The 16,125-nt window shown below is 41.3% G+C and overlaps 1 long non-coding RNA gene across 1 annotated transcript; it reads right to left on the minus strand.

Annotated features, from left to right (window-relative positions):
- Window positions 1–745: 745 nt before the first annotated feature.
- LOC110624062 lies at window positions 746–1,929 on the minus strand. The gene is made up of 2 exons (XR_002489388.2): window positions 1,783–1,929; window positions 746–1,159 (listed from the first exon to the last, which is right to left on the minus strand). It is a non-coding gene; the product is annotated as an uncharacterized LOC110624062 (long non-coding RNA).
- Between the last annotated feature and the right edge of the window lie 14,196 nt (window positions 1,930–16,125).

Below are 16,125 nucleotides of genomic sequence, written 5' to 3' on the forward strand. Positions count from 1 at the left end.
AACTTGTCCCTTCCTTTACTATTGCAGCTGGTCCTTGAAATGAGAAAAATATTGCATAGTTTCTTACCAAATTTCCACTTTTATCAGCAAAATCACTTATTTTGTTTCGATATAATCACTATTACTAAGATATGTGGAGGTTTAGTGAAATTTGTACTTGTAGCCAAGAATGACAACTCTATTGCCTATAGGATTACATTAGAAAATTATACTTGATTATCCTGTTTAAGATATGATCAGTATCTAATCAAAATCTAGCAATAATGACTTCAATGAAACAGAAACTAAAATTGAGTCATTTTGCTAATTCAAATTGAAGTTCATGTATCTTGCTAAACTTGATGACAAGTTCAATGATCACGATTGAAATTATTTAGTTATTGGTTGAAAAATCAACGATCAAATGATGCATCAAGCATGAAGACTTGCTCATTAACCATTGTTGGTTTTGTTGAGGATGATGATTCATAATATCCTCTCACTACTGTAATTGATATGCATGCAGTTCCTTTTTGCAGAACATTGATTGTTGCAAAGTTTTAAATTTTATAAGTTACAAAATGTTATTAGATATTCCATAACTTATTTAACAACACTAAATTGGCCTTGCTTAACTGCACCAAAGGATAACCAAAAATCTTGTGCGACTTCGTGTTTGAAAGCATTTCAAGAATATTTCATTCGTTGATGATTCAATTCTCCAGTTGCTTGAATGTATTTGATTGTTCTCAATAAAGTTCTGAAATTTCTTCCTATCAAGAAACTACGTGTACAAATTTCATTGGGGAAAAATAAAATTCCTATTCTAAGGCATAGTTTAAACTCGTTGCCAATTGTGAAATTGTGAAAAACAACACCACCACATTAATACTTCTAGTTGGGATTGTAAGCAAGATTACATTTATTTTCACATTGGCTACAGAATTTGAAGTTGAGTTTGATGACTTCAAATAAAATGGTAATTTTTTTTTTTCCTTTTGCAGAAGAACGCACTTGAGAACTATAAGACGCAGTGTAATGAGCTTAGAGCCTCAGACGTGGAGAGCCATAGGTGGTGGTCTCACAGGCGGAATATGACTCATCCTCGTGTTTGGAACTGGAGGAGGGGGTGGGCTTGGCAAGGTTTTGCCGCCTAGTCTTCTCATCTTCATTTCTGCAACTGCATTACATATATGTTACTAGAAAAAGAGAAGGGTTTGGAGTGTAATCCAATTAAAGTACTCTACTACTCGTAGTTGACTGATATATTTTTGAACCCCAGTTCGGAATTAGAAATATTATATCAATTTTTTTATTTGAAATAAAAGAATAGTTTTATTAACTTTTTAAAATATTATTTTAAAAGAAACTGAAATTATACATAATTTTGTAAAAATTTATTTGAATTGTTTTTTATAAAATGAAAACTAATCAATGACAGAGTTTAAATTGAAGCTCAAGCTCTAGCCTGAATAAGCATATTTTTCTCTTGGTTAAGAGAGAATAGTAAATAAAATAAAGTATTCTCTTAATTTCATATACAGTAGAAACAAAGTTCAAATTGACTCGTTTGTATTAACTAGGTAAAATTTTGTAGGCATAAACAAAATTTATTGTTGAGGTCTTGAACATTCCTAATAGTTTTGCTTTATTATTATTATTATTTTGAATTCCACTGTTAAATATACTTTTTATCTGTAATTTTCTTTGTCATGAGTTGAATATGTACTGATTTCTCAGCAGAAAATAACGTTTTGCAGCTGATAAACTCGTAAAAGACAGTTTGCAGAATAGAATACAGACCTGTGCTAACCTCAGTCGTCTGCACCGTCACGATGGAAGCTGCAAGTGCAAGAATAATAAGAAATCTGACGGAGAAGGATAGATCCATTCTTTGACTCTTGGCTATGGAATTTTGGCAATATCTAATATGGTTGGTTTTATATGAGCATCTTTTCTCACCTACTACAGAAGGCCAAATTAGTTGGATAAATTATCATCAAGTCCTTTTTTTTGTTAAAATTAATTATTTAGTCCCTATTTCTTTAATTACTCAATTACAATATCTTTATATCTTACAAAGTCAAACTTATTTTTATCTATTAAAACTAATCGATTTATTTTAATATTGGTTGGAGGAATAAAATTATTAAAACTAAATAATATATATTAAACAATATAAATATTTAAAGTTAAATCAGTTGACTATTTTTTAAGCAGAACAATTAAAAGCCTAATTTAATAATATTAATTTTAATTGAATAATTAAGAAATAAATACCAAGCAGTTATTTTGATAAAACAATTGTTATGTAGCTATCAATGTCCTTTGGTAGGTGCGGCGCATTTCGCATGTAACAATAAGGGAAAATTATTGTTAGATTTTTTTAATTTTAGAAAATTAAATAGTTCAAAATGGAAATAAATTAATAAATTTTTTAAAAATTTAAAAATTAGATAGTAATTTTCCTTTGCTTTTGACTTCATAATTGTTGATCTAGTTGAAGGTAGAGTTGTGTTGTGATTGGTCATTCAAACGTGAAGTGGTGGGTACTCACGGCAGTCACTCTGACACTTAAATCAGTAAACTAGTAGGGTTGTACTGTGATTGGTTATTCAAACGTGAGGCGGTAGGTATCTACGGCAGCTACTCTTATACTCAAGTCAGCAAACTAGAAAATAAGGTGAATATAAAGAATAGTTGTATTGAATTGCATACATTTGTCTATGTAATCATTTTCTTTTATATTATAAGAAGATAGAGATACATATAATATTTTCTCATAATCTAGCAATGATGTGGTCGGTTAATCTGATAACGAATCCAAGTTAACTAGTCAGGGATCCCCGTGATTACAGGCATAAAGGGAGTCTGCTAGATTATGTTTGCTAACGTTAATTTTATGCCAAGACTCGATTTATCCAGAGGAGGGCGAGCCTTGATGATGAATTAGGTGTTAAGATATCTGGGTATTCCTTTTCTCGGATGAGACTCCGTTACTCACTTTTCAAATCCTTGCCACGCGGCCTTATTTTATGGTGACAATTCATGGTTTACTTTAGGCAATTCTTATGTAGCATTAAAGGTCTTCTCGCTGGTCTTCGATTCTTCAAATTCGAAGGTGACAGTTGTTCTCACAATCTGGAGCACATGGCTCATTGAGATTGGTCTTCCCCCACTCATGCTGTTTTGCCTACCTAGCTCTTTAATTATGGCTGCCTCGTTTCTTGAACAGCATTTAAAACCTTCCGTCAAAATCATATTATAAGAACTTTCTTCTTCTCCAAGCATTACTTTTGCTCACAACCGTCATCTTTACTTTGGGAAAGATTCATTCACTCCTTTCTCGATTATACTCCCTTACTTTCTCTGTAATTTCTATTTTTTCTTTTTTAAAATGAATAGAGATACTTCCTCTTATTATTTTGGTGGAAGCCTTGCCTCAAGGTCTTCCTCTGACGGCCCCCATCCATGCCCCAGCCCCTATCGTTCCACTGAGGGCGGTTTATGAAAGTGAGGGCAACCTAATTAGTGACATCCCCTTCATACTAACGGTGCAAGATATAGATTGTTTTCATAAAAAATACTAAATTTCTCAAGAGACTTTTCATGCTTTTACTCCTTCATCGGGCGTTCACATGACTGACCAGATCTCTGTAGAAAATACTATCATAATCTACAAAGAGCAGCTGAAGGCGGGTCTTCGATACCCCCCATAGACCCTTTTTTTAGGTCCTTCGATTTCATAAACTTGTAGTCGCCCAGCTGTAATAATGGCTAGAGAATCTTGGTAGCCTTTCGGTTTATTTGTCTTAATAACAACATCAAGTCGAGCATGGCCCTCTTCTCCCAGTTGGTACTTGCAAAAATGAAGAGTTCTTGTAATACCCGGCTAGACCCCGGTATCGGAATTCCTACGTTCCGGCGGATTTTCCGTTGGAAGTCGGGATTCGAGGATGTCGGAGCTTGCCCTAAGGGTATAAGAAAGGTTTTTAAGATGTTTTTAAGTGTTTTTATCATGTTTGCATGTTTTGAGTTAAGAAAATTGAGTTTTGAAATGAAAAGGCCAAGGGGACAAAAGCCAGGTTCGGCCGCCGAAGGTGAAGTTCGGCCGCCGAAAGTTGCATGGTTTCGCATGCACGTTAGGCCGCCGAAGGAAGAGTCGGTTGGCTACTACAAAAGCCCCTTTGCCCGAGACTTGAGTGGTACACACTCTGTTTTTGGGTCAAAGGTAGGTTCAAGCTCTCCTTGGTGTGATTTCTCATGTTTTCCTCAAATCTTGCATGTTTTAACTTGATTTGAGTTTTGTTTTAGAGTTTTGAGCAAAAGGAAGCAAAGTTGAGCACTTGGAGATTTTGATTGAGTTTTCCCCATCTCCAAGCTTGGATCATCAATCCTCTAGCTCTTCAAGAGGTAAGCATGGATCCTCACCTCCCCTTATGTTTCAAGTAAGTTTAGAGTTGTATGGCATGTTTTGGGGGTATAAACATGAGTTTGAGCATATGTTGATCATATGAGTTTCTATGAGTTTTGTTGTTGTTTTTGAGGCTTGAGCTAGTTTTTAGGCCTCTATATGCATGAGTTATGTTCTTTGTGAGTTGAGAAGTGTTGGTATGCATGTTATGGGTGTTTGATAGGATTTTGGAGGCTGAGAGCATGAGTTGTGCTCGGATTCTGCCTTTCTGGAGAATCCAGGTTCGGCCGCCGAAGCAAGGTTCGGCCGCCGAACCCCTTGTGGAGGCAGTTTCGGCTGCCAAACCTTGCCCCCGAAAGCTAGGCTTTTGGGTGAGAAAGGGACTTTCGGCCGCCGAAAGAGGGAGTTCGGCCGCCGAAAGTGCATGAGTTTCGTCTCTGGACGAGGCTTTCGGCCGCCGAAGATGCCGCCGAACATGCATGAGTTTCGTCTCTGGAGGGAGGTTTCGGCCGCCGAACCAGCCGCCGAAAGTGCCCAGTCCAGCCTTCTTTTGCCCATTTTTCCATGCATGCCTATGATGTTTTAGAGGGGTTTTGGGGAGATATTAAGAGTTATGTTTAAGTAAGTTTGGTCCTCATTTGAGTCCACCTGTGTAGGAACGGACCCGAGAGACCAAGGAGGCCCACAGAGTTAGAGTTACAGAGACTGCTCAGCAGTTGACAGAGGTGAGTGGAACAGAACTTTATTTTAAAAGTTAAGAACTGTTTTAGCATGATTCATGCATCATTAATGCCATGTTTATGTAGGATGCTTTGCATTAGTATTCACCAAGTTGATGCATTGCATTATTACTTGTATATGTGGATTGGACCGAGGCGATCTCAATAGCCCATAAGTCTGTCATTATTGTATGTCCTGTGTGAGCTCCTTTGGGGGCCGAGCATTTACCTTGGATGAGTCCTGTGAGAGCCTTTATAGGGTCGGGCACCATGAGTAGTTAGTGAAAGACCTGTGTGAGCTCCTTTGGGGGCTGGGCACTGACAGAGGGAGTTTTGGGATCATGTCCAATCCGAGATGTGAAATGTTTGTGCAGTGATGCATCATATGATAGCATGTTTTAAATGTGATTTTTTTATAGATTCCGCTCACTGGGCTTTAGCAGCTCATCCCTCTCCCTAACCCATTTTTCAGGGCCTCAGAGAAGAGAAAGAGAAAGAGATAGCAAGGGTAAAAGGCATATGTAATAGTATAGAATGGTGGACATGATAATGATGTACAGTACAGAGTTTATGTCATGTATTGTATAGAAATGATGTAATAGCAAGTTATATAGTGAGTTATAGTATTGTGCTTGGCCCTAGTGCTTGTTATCCCTCTGCACATGATCCTTTTATGATATATATGTTTGAGATAATGTTGTAATGATGATGAGCTAAGCTTGGTGCATGGTAGTCTTTCTATCTCTGTAGTCACTGTATGGTACCATAGCAGGTATCACTCTTCGAGTGCATACAGACCGAGCATGCATAGTCCAGGCTTAGTTGATGAGAAAAGTTTCAAGAAAAGAAAAGATAATCAAGCAAAGAAAGAAAAAAAAATATATAATAGAGAAGAGTAAGTAATAGTTTTAAGTTTAAGTGTGATCATGTATGGGATTTATCAGGTACGTACACAGAGTTGACAGTAGGCTTACTACGGGTCCCGGCGGCCTTAAGCCGATCTGGATCCTAGTGCCGGTGATGGTCCGGTAAGCGGGCTGTTACAGATTGGTATCAGAGCATAGGGCCTCTAGAGTACGGTGTGCTGAGCTAAGATGCTCAGGGATTAGAGAGATCTCACATCGGAAGGAGGTTGTTTTCGAGGGCAAGCACAATAGGAAGATCATGTCCACTAGGATAGGATGTTGAGTCCTGTCTTGATGTGTACTGCCATGATTTTATGCATGTGCATTTAATGATATGCTATGATATGCTATGTTATGAGTTGAGGGTTCATGTTGTTACATGGATCCTATGATGCTAAAGTTCATGTTATGTTTTCAGAAGCTAAGATGAGAGGAACCCGTCGATCAGCTAGATTGACTGGAGCTCCGCCCGAGAATGAGGGTATGGAAGGGCGTCCCCCTGCTTTGCCAAGAGCTATGTCCCAAAGGGCAGGCAGAGAAAGATCATCAAGGGACCCTAGAAGGTCTTTTGATGAAAGCAGGAGGGAGACAGAACAGAGAAGAAGATCAAGTGATACAAGGGAAGAGATGGATGTGGATCCAAGAAGGGATGGAGGGTTAGGTGTTGGCACTACAGAGGAGGATGTGGGATCATCACAGGGAGGCGGTCAGGCCTCGGGGTATGGTTATCCACCCCACTATCAGCCCTACCCACAGGGCCCAGGATATTCGATGGGAGGTACATCGGATTATCCGAGTTTTCACCCATATCCCACATATATGCCTTATCCACCGTATTACCCCCCATATCCACCATATCCCATGTATCCACCCTCGCCTTTTTACCCCAGTCCAGCATACTCTACACCAGAAAGTTCTGCACCTCCCCCACCACCACCAGTGGTACAACCAGAAGCCCCAGTTATCCAAACACCTCAACCTGGCCCATCTGTGAGGAGCAAGGTAAAGATGACTGATTACCTAAAGTTAGATGCTCCTAAGTACCAATCAGGAGATGATCCGTTTGAGTACATTAAAGCAGTCAAGATGATAGCAGATGAGTTAGGGGCAGATGATACCAGAGCCATTCAGATGGCAGGGTTCACTTTAAAATGTAAGAAGGCGAAGGAATGGTTTGGCGTCTATGTGGACCCTAGGTTGGATAACATGTCTTGGGAGGAGTTTGCTAATGAGTTTGCCGGATGGGCATTTCCAGATAGTTCGAAAGAGCTAAAGATGATAGAGTTTGAGCAGCTCAAGCAGACAGAGGATATGAGTATTGATGAGTTTACTGACAGGTTTCTGGAGTTGCTGCGGTATGCAGGACAGGCCTATGATACGGAACAGAAAAAGGCTAGGAGGTATGCTATGAAACTGCATTCCAGGTATTCCTCCTTGATCCATGCAGCCGAGAAGGAGAGTTTCCACACCGTGGTGGATTTAGCACGGAGGATGGAGGCTAGTGCCATTATACAGGGTACAGTGAAACAGCAGCCGGCACAGTCTTCTGGTTCTAAGACCCCAGGTAGGGGTAAGTCAGATCCCTCTTCACAGGGTGCAGCAACTTCCAGTGGTAAGAAGTGGAGTGGTTCCACACAGAAGTCGAGGAAGAATAAGTTCTGGAATAAGATTAAAGCAGGTCTGGGATTAGGCAGTGGCATGAGTTCAGGCTCAGAGGTTCCAGTGTGTGGTCGGTGCGGTAAGGCGCACAGAGGAGTTTGTCGTTTGGGGATTACAGGATGTTACAGGTGCGGCCAGGAGGGACACATGGCTCGTGAGTGCCCTCAGGCATCTTTCACGGCACCATCCCAGCAGACAGCTCCAGCTAGCATGCCACAGCCACCAGTTTCAGTGATGACGCAGGGCAGAGGCAGAGGGAGAGGGTCAGCCTCTTCATCTGCGGGTCCCCGAGGTGGAGGTCCGTCAGCTCCGGCGCGGATTTTCACGATGACACAGCAGGAGGCAAACACTTCTAACACCGTGGTGTCAGGTAATCTCCTCATTGGGTGTTCTGAGGTGTATGCTTTGTTAGACCCTGGTGCTTCGCATTCCTTTGTTGCTCCCAGAGCCATAGAGAGAGTGGGTTTGATGACGTCTGGGTTAGAGTGTCCCCTATGGGTTAGTGGCCCTAAGTGTGATCCATCGTTGGCAGAGACAGTCTGTCGACATAGTCCAGTGTTTATAGATGGTAGATGCCTTCCAGCTGACCTTGTGGTTCTAGAGTTGACAGATTTTGACGTCATTCTAGGGATGGATTGGCTATCTGCATATGGTGCTACCTTGGACTGCAGAGACAAGGTAGTTAAGTTCAGAGATGAGGATGGATCTGAGTTTGTCTTCAGAGGAGACAGGAGGGGCACGCCTAGAGGTCTGATATCAGCCCTACAGGCTCGTAGGTTGCTCAGGAGGGGATGTCAGGGATATCTAGCTCATGTGAGAGAGCTAGACAGTCAGGTTAGGGACCCTAGTTCAGTGCCCGTAGTCAGAGAGTTCCCAGATGTGTTTCCAGATGAGCTTCCAGGACTACCACCTGATAGGGAAATAGAGTTCGAGATAGAGTTAGTGCCTGGTACTAGACCGATCTCTATTCCTCCCTACAGGATGGCACCAGCAGAGCTGAAAGAGTTGAAAGAGCAGCTACAGGAGTTGGTAGATAAGGGTTTCATCCGTCCAAGTACCTCACCCTGGGGTGCTCCAGTGTTGTTTGTCAGAAAAAAGGATGGATCCCTTAGACTTTGTATCGACTACAGGCAGTTGAACAAAGTCACTACCAAGAATAAGTATCCCCTTCCCAGGATCGATGATCTATTCGACCAGCTAGCAGGAGCAGGTTGTTTTTCTAAGATAGATCTGAGATCGGGCTATCATCAGCTGAGAATCAGGGAAGAGGATGTACCTAAGACAGCTTTCAGAACCAGATATGGGCATTATGAGTTCTTAGTGATGCCGTTCGGGTTGACTAATGCCCCTGCAGCATTCATGGATCTCATGAACCGAGTTTTCAGAGAGTACCTGGATCACTTTGTTATTGTCTTCATAGATGATATCTTGGTGTATTCCAGGAATGCAGAGGAGCATGCCCATCATCTGAGGATAGTCCTGCAGACCTTGAGAGAGCATGGTTTATATGCCAAGTTCTCCAAGTGTGAGTTCTGGCTAAGGAGCATTTCATTCTTGGGGCATGTAGTGTCAGATCAAGGTATAGCAGTGGACCCCAAGAAGATAGAAGCTGTAGCCAATTGGCCTAGACCCACCACAGTGACAGAGGTCAAGAGTTTCTTGGGTTTGGCAGGCTACTACAGGAGGTTCGTTCAGGACTTCTCTAAGATAGCGGCTCCTATGACCAGATTAACCAGAAAGAACCAGAGATTCACATGGTCTGACCAATGTGAAGAGAGTTTCGAAGAGCTAAAGAGAAGATTAACTTCAGCACCGGTGTTAGCTCTGCCTACTAGTGATGAAGACTTCACAGTGTTCTGTGATGCGTCCCGAGTGGGATTAGGTTGTGTGTTAATGCAGAATGACAGAGTAATAGCTTATGCTTCTAGACAGTTGAAGAAGCACGAGCTGAATTACCCTACACACGATCTTGAGATGGCAGCTGTTATCTTTGCACTCAAGATGTGGAGGCATTACCTCTATGGGGTGAAATGTGAGATCTTTACAGATCATAAGAGCCTACAGCACATCCTGAGTCAGAGAGAGTTAAATTTGAGGCAGAGACGGTGGGTGGAATTGCTTAGTGATTATGATTGCAGGATCCAGTATCATCCGGGAAAGGCAAATGTTGTAGCCGATGCCTTGAGCCGGAAATCACTAGGCAGTTTATCTCACATTACCGCAGAGAGGAGGCCGGTGGTGAAGGACTTCTACAGGTTAGTTGAAGAAGGGCTACAGTTAGAGTTAACTGGTACAGGTGTTTTGATTGCACAGATGAAAGTTATACCCGTGCTTCTGGAGCAGGTGGCTCAGAAACAACATGAGGATCCAGTGTTGGTCAAGATTGCCAGGACTGTTCAGTCAGGCAAGAGCGAAGAGTTCAGATTCGACGACCAAGGGATTCTCCGCTACGGGTATAGACTATGTGTACCAGATGACATTAGCTTGAAAGGAGACATTATGAGGGAAGCTCATAATGCGAGATATAGCATTCACCCTGGAGCCACCAAGATGTATCAAGATCTGAAGAGAGTGTATTGGTGGCCAGCAATGAAGAGAGAAGTGGCACAGTTTGTGTCAGCCTGCGAGATATGTCAAAGGGTGAAGCTAGAGCACCAGAAGCCGGCTGGAATGCTTAACCCACTGCCGATTCCAGAATGGAAATGGGAGAACATAGCGATGGATTTTGTAGTGGGGTTACCGGCGACGTCCAACAGACTAGACTCCATATGGGTGATTGTGGATAGACTGACTAAATCTGCTCACTTCATTCCTGTCAGGAGTGGCTACTCTGTGGACAAGTTAGCGCAGGTGTATCTTGAGGAAGTTGTGAGGTTGCATGGGGCTCCTGTTTCTATAGTGTCTGACAGAGGACCCCAGTTTACCTCCAGGTTTTGGCGAAGTCTGCAAGAGGCTATGGGCACAAGATTAGACTTCAGCACTGCTTTCCATCCACAGACTGACGGACAGTCAGAGAGGACCATCCAGACCATAGAAGATATGCTTCGAATGTGTGTGCTAGATTTTGGCGGATCTTGGAGGCAGCATCTACCCTTAGTGGAGTTTGCCTACAACAATAGTCATCATGCTAGCATAGGGATGGCCCCATATGAAGCTCTGTATGGGAGGAAGTGCAGGTCACCAGTTTGTTGGGAAGAGGTTGGAGAAAGGTCCCTAGCAGGGCCTGAGTTAGTAGAGATCACGAACAGGGTGGTGCCCATCATCAGAGAGAGGCTCAAGACTGCTGTTAGTCGGCAGAAGAGCTATGCAGACGTTCGCAGAAAGCACATAGAGTTTGAGGAGGGGGATCTGGTCTTGATGAAGGTGTCTCCAATGAAAGGGGTGGTTCGTTTTGGGAGGAAAGGTAAGTTGGCTCCGCGGTACATTGGACCTTTTGAGATTGTACAGAAGGTCGGAAATGTGTCGTATAAGCTTGATTTGCCTATGTCTATGGAAAGAATCCATCCAGTCTTCCATGTTTCGATGCTCAGGAAGTTTGTGTCAGATCCGAGTAAGGTTCTCAGCGAACCAGATGTGGAGATCTTAGGTGATCTCACGTATGTAGAACAACCAGTGCGGATCATTGACACCCAGATCAGAAAGCTAAGGAACAAGGAGATCCCGATGGTGAAAGTCCTCTGGAACCACCATAACATCGAAGAGTGCACCTGGGAGACACGGGAGTCTATGCTCCAACAGTACCCCCATCTCTTTTGAGGTGAGTGTTATGTGCTATATGTTCTGTTCTGTTTGTACTTTGTTTTGAGTTAGAGAGGAACATTCGAGGACGAATGTTCTTAAGGGGGGGAGAATGTAATACCCGGCTAGACCCCGGTATCGGAATTCCTACGTTCCGGCGGATTTTCCGTTGGAAGTCGGGATTCGAGGATGTCGGAGCTTGCCCTAAGGGTATAAGAAAGGTTTTTAAGATGTTTTTAAGTGTTTTTATCATGTTTGCATGTTTTGAGTTAAGAAAATTGAGTTTTGAAATGAAAAGGCCAAGGGGACAAAAGCCAGGTTCGGCCGCCGAAGGTGAAGTTTGGCCGCCGAAAGTTGCATGGTTTCGCATGCACGTTAGGCCGCCGAAGGAAGAGTCGGTTGGCCACTACAAAAGCCCCTTTGCCCGAGACTTGAGTGGTACACACTCTGTTTTTGGGTCAAAGGTAGGTTCAAGCTCTCCTTGGTGTGATTTCTCATGTTTTCCTCAAATCTTGCATGTTTTAACTTGATTTGAGTTTTGTTTTAGAGTTTTGAGCAAAAGGAAGCAAAGTTGAGCACTTGGAGATTTTGATTGAGTTTTCCCCATCTCCAAGCTTGGATCATCAATCCTCTAGCTCTTCAAGAGGTAAGCATGGATCCTCACCTCCCCTTATGTTTCAAGTAAGTTTAGAGTTGTATGGCATGTTTTGGGGGTATAAACATGAGTTTGAGCATATGTTGATCATATGAGTTTCTATGAGTTTTGTTGTTGTTTTTGAGGCTTGAGCTAGTTTTTAGGCCTCTATATGCATGAGTTATGTTCTTTGTGAGTTGAGAAGTGTTGGTATGCATGTTATGGGTGTTTGATAGGATTTTGGAGGCTGAGAGCATGAGTTGTGCTCGGATTCTGCCTTTCTGGAGAATCCAGGTTCGGCCGCCGAAGCAAGGTTCGGCCGCCGAACCCCTTGTGGAGGCAGTTTCGGCTGCCAAACCTTGCCCCCGAAAGCTAGGCTTTTGGGTGAGAAAGGGACTTTCGGCCGCCGAAAGAGGGAGTTCGGCCGCCGAAAGTGCATGAGTTTCGTCTCTGGACGAGGCTTTCGGCCGCCGAAGATGCCGCCGAACATGCATGAGTTTCGTCTCTGGAGGGAGGTTTCGGCCGCCGAACCAGCCGCCGAAAGTGCCCAGTCCAGCCTTCTTTTGCCCATTTTTCCATGCATGCCTATGATGTTTTAGAGGGGTTTTGGGGAGATATTAAGAGTTATGTTTAAGTAAGTTTGGTCCTCATTTGAGTCCACCTGTGTAGGAACGGACCCGAGAGACCAAGGAGGCCCACAGAGTTAGAGTTACAGAGACTGCTCAGCAGTTGACAGAGGTGAGTGGAACAGAACTTTATTTTAAAAGTTAAGAACTGTTTTAGCATGATTCATGCATCATTAATGTCATGTTTATGTAGGATGCTTTGCATTAGTATTCACCAAGTTGATGCATTGCATTATTACTTGTATATGTGGATTGGACCGAGGCGATCTCAATAGCCCATAAGTCTGTCATTATTGTATGTCCTGTGTGAGCTCCTTTGGGGGCCGGGCATTTACCTTGGATGAGTCCTGTGAGAGCCTTTATAGGGTCGGGCACCATGAGTAGTTAGTGAAAGACCTGTGTGAGCTCCTTTGGGGGCCGGGCACTGACAGAGGGAGTTTTGGGATCATGTCCAATCCGAGATGTGAAATGTTTGTGCAGTGATGCATCATATGATAGCATGTTTTAAATGTGATTTTTTTATAGATTCCGCTCACTGGGCTTTAGCAGCTCATCCCTCTCCCTAACCCATTTTTCAGGGCCTCAGAGAAGAGAAAGAGAAAGAGATAGCAAGGGTAAAAGGCATATGTAATAGTATAGAATGGTGGACATGATAATGATGTACAGTACAGAGTTTATGTCATGTATTGTATAGAAATGATGTAATAGCAAGTTATATAGTGAGTTATAGTATTGTGCTTGGCCCTAGTGCTTGTTATCCCTCTGCACATGATCCTTTTATGATATATATGTTTGAGATAATGTTGTAATGATGATGAGCTAAGCTTGGTGCATGGTAGTCTTTCTATCTCTGTAGTCACTGTATGGTACCATAGCAGGTATCACTCTTCGAGTGCATACAGACCGAGCATGCATAGTCCAGGCTTAGTTGATGAGAAAAGTTTCAAGAAAAGAAAAGATAATCAAGCAAAGAAAGAAAAAAAAATATATAATAGAGAAGAGTAAGTAATAGTTTTAAGTTTAAGTGTGATCATGTATGGGATTTATCAGGTACGTACACAGAGTTGACAGTAGGCTTACTACGGGTCCCGGCGGCCTTAAGCCGATCTGGATCCTAGTGCCGGTGATGGTCCGGTAAGCGGGCTGTTACAGTTCTAGTTGTTTAGAGGGCGAAAATGCCAGACAATATTTGACCGGATACCTTCTTCATTAAAATTATAGAAAAATAAATTTTTTATCCTCCGTCATCAGACATCTGAGGTTTTGGACGCCTTCAAACAAGCTAGAATTTGTGGGTGGAGCTGAGAAAGGATGGAGTCCAGCCACAGAGGGATAAGAAAAAGGCTTTGAACATCCTCTTGACGATGGCTAAGACCCTGTTGAAAATAGATATCACCAAGGTGGTGAGGAATGTCGTCTTATCTTGGTAGAGTCTTTTTCAGGCGAGGCAGGCAAGGGGTTCTCACCCGCCCAACCTTCCCCATCTTAGGAAAGCACCTCTCTAATAAGCGAGTAGGGTATTTTTCTTTTCATCTTCTTTTGTACATCAAACTACCTAAATATTTTGGTTTGCTTTTGTTATTAGGGTGTTCTCTCTAGCAGGCTTTATCAATGTTAGAGGAAAGGGTTCATTCTAAGATATAATATTGAAAACATAAGTTGCTTTAACAAGCAGGTAGAGCTACTCTAATCCACTATGTGCTATTAGCCATTCCTTCATACCCATGGCTACTTTTCAATACCTAAAGACCTTTTTTGCTATTCTTAATAATTATTGTCTACTTTTTGGTGGAATAACAATGAAGAATCTAAGAAAATGAGTTGGGTTAATTGGCATTATTCTTGTCAATCCAAATTGTGTTGAAGTTTAGGTTTTAATAATTTTGAAAAGTTTAATCTACATGTTTGGCTAAACAGTGTTGGTGTCTTTTGCAAAATCCATCTAGCTTATGGATTCAAATTTTAAAGGGCTTATACTTTACTAGATCCTCATTCTAATAGGTAAATTCTAAAAGGCATACTTCATGAATATGGTAGAATCTACTGGCCATGTGAAATATACTTTGAGAAGGAGTCTACATGAATATAAGGGATGGTCAAAATACACTTTTTGGATGATCCTTAGATTCCTTAGGTAGAGACATTGCACTTTTCCAACTCATATTAATGTGGTTGTTGATCTTATTAATCATAATGCTTTAAATTGGAATCATTGGTATATTAGTTTTTTTTTTTTTTGTGGATTGGTAACAAGCTCAAGTAATTATTTCAATCCATGTGGCTCCTTTGAGGACGTCAGATATATTAGTTTGGCACTTCAAGAAAAATGGACAATATAGTGTGAAGTTGAGTTATTAAATGTTCATGAAGTTGGCCTCTACTCTTGCATTTCCTACTAGGTCCTCTTCTTCCTTTACTCTTTCCCCAAGCATGTAGAAATGAATTTAGTCTTTTCAGGTTCTCTCTAAGTATCGATCTTTCCTTTGGTGGGTTCTTCATAATGCTTTACTCGTTTTATCTCATTTAGTTAGATGTGGAATATTGAATAATTTCAACTGCAAGATTTGTCAGCTTTAGGCCCAAATAGTAGGATGTATGTTATTTTGATATGATCATGCTCAGACAAATATAGATTTTCAATCTTTGTGGGTATAGGTATGATTTGATGTGCTTTATAGGATTTCTGCATTGGTGGAATACCTTATAGGAATAAGCTCAATTAGAAGCTTTATAATATTATTTTTGAGCACTAAAATGAAATCTCTTTTTAGCATAAGTTTTAAACAATATGGTCATGATCTATCATACGTATGATTATCACCACTATAGAAAGAAGATTATCTTCACTATGGAAAGAAAAAAGAAAGAAAAAGTTTATTAAAAATAGGCTTTTTACATGTGTATCATCTAAAACAATGATTTTTATCCATTATGACAAAGAAAGTATCTTCAAAGTCATAATGTGAAGAAAAAAAATGTTTAGATGCTTTTTTTTTCTATGGATAAAGGATTTAATTGATAGAGAAACCATTGTAAAGATCAATTAGCGAGATATTTTTTATCGGTATAATAAGAATTGCTTACTTATGATAGTGCTAGACTTTTGACTCTTGTTACTCACCCTATAGTATATATGGCAAGGGCAGAATCCTCATGTCCTTTGATTCAATTACTCTTGATCCTTTTGCTACTACTCGATATATTTTTGTTGCTCTTTCTCATCTCATGCTCAATGGAGCTTTTTTTATCCTTCTCCTTTATGTAATTAGCAAGGTATTCCATGCTACTTGAACTCTTTTGCCATTAGATATTTTGAAACTTAATTGTGATGTCACATGGTTGAATCAGTTTCTCCAACTGCTATATCTATAGTTGTTAGAGATAATATTAAAACTATGGTGTATAGAATTACTAAGAGGATATGGTGTTCCTATTAGTGGTAATTACTTTA

The sequence above is a fragment of the Manihot esculenta genome, chromosome 10, assembly GCF_001659605.2.
Source record: "Manihot esculenta cultivar AM560-2 chromosome 10, M.esculenta_v8, whole genome shotgun sequence".
Classification (NCBI taxonomy): Eukaryota; Viridiplantae; Streptophyta; class Magnoliopsida; order Malpighiales; family Euphorbiaceae; genus Manihot; species Manihot esculenta.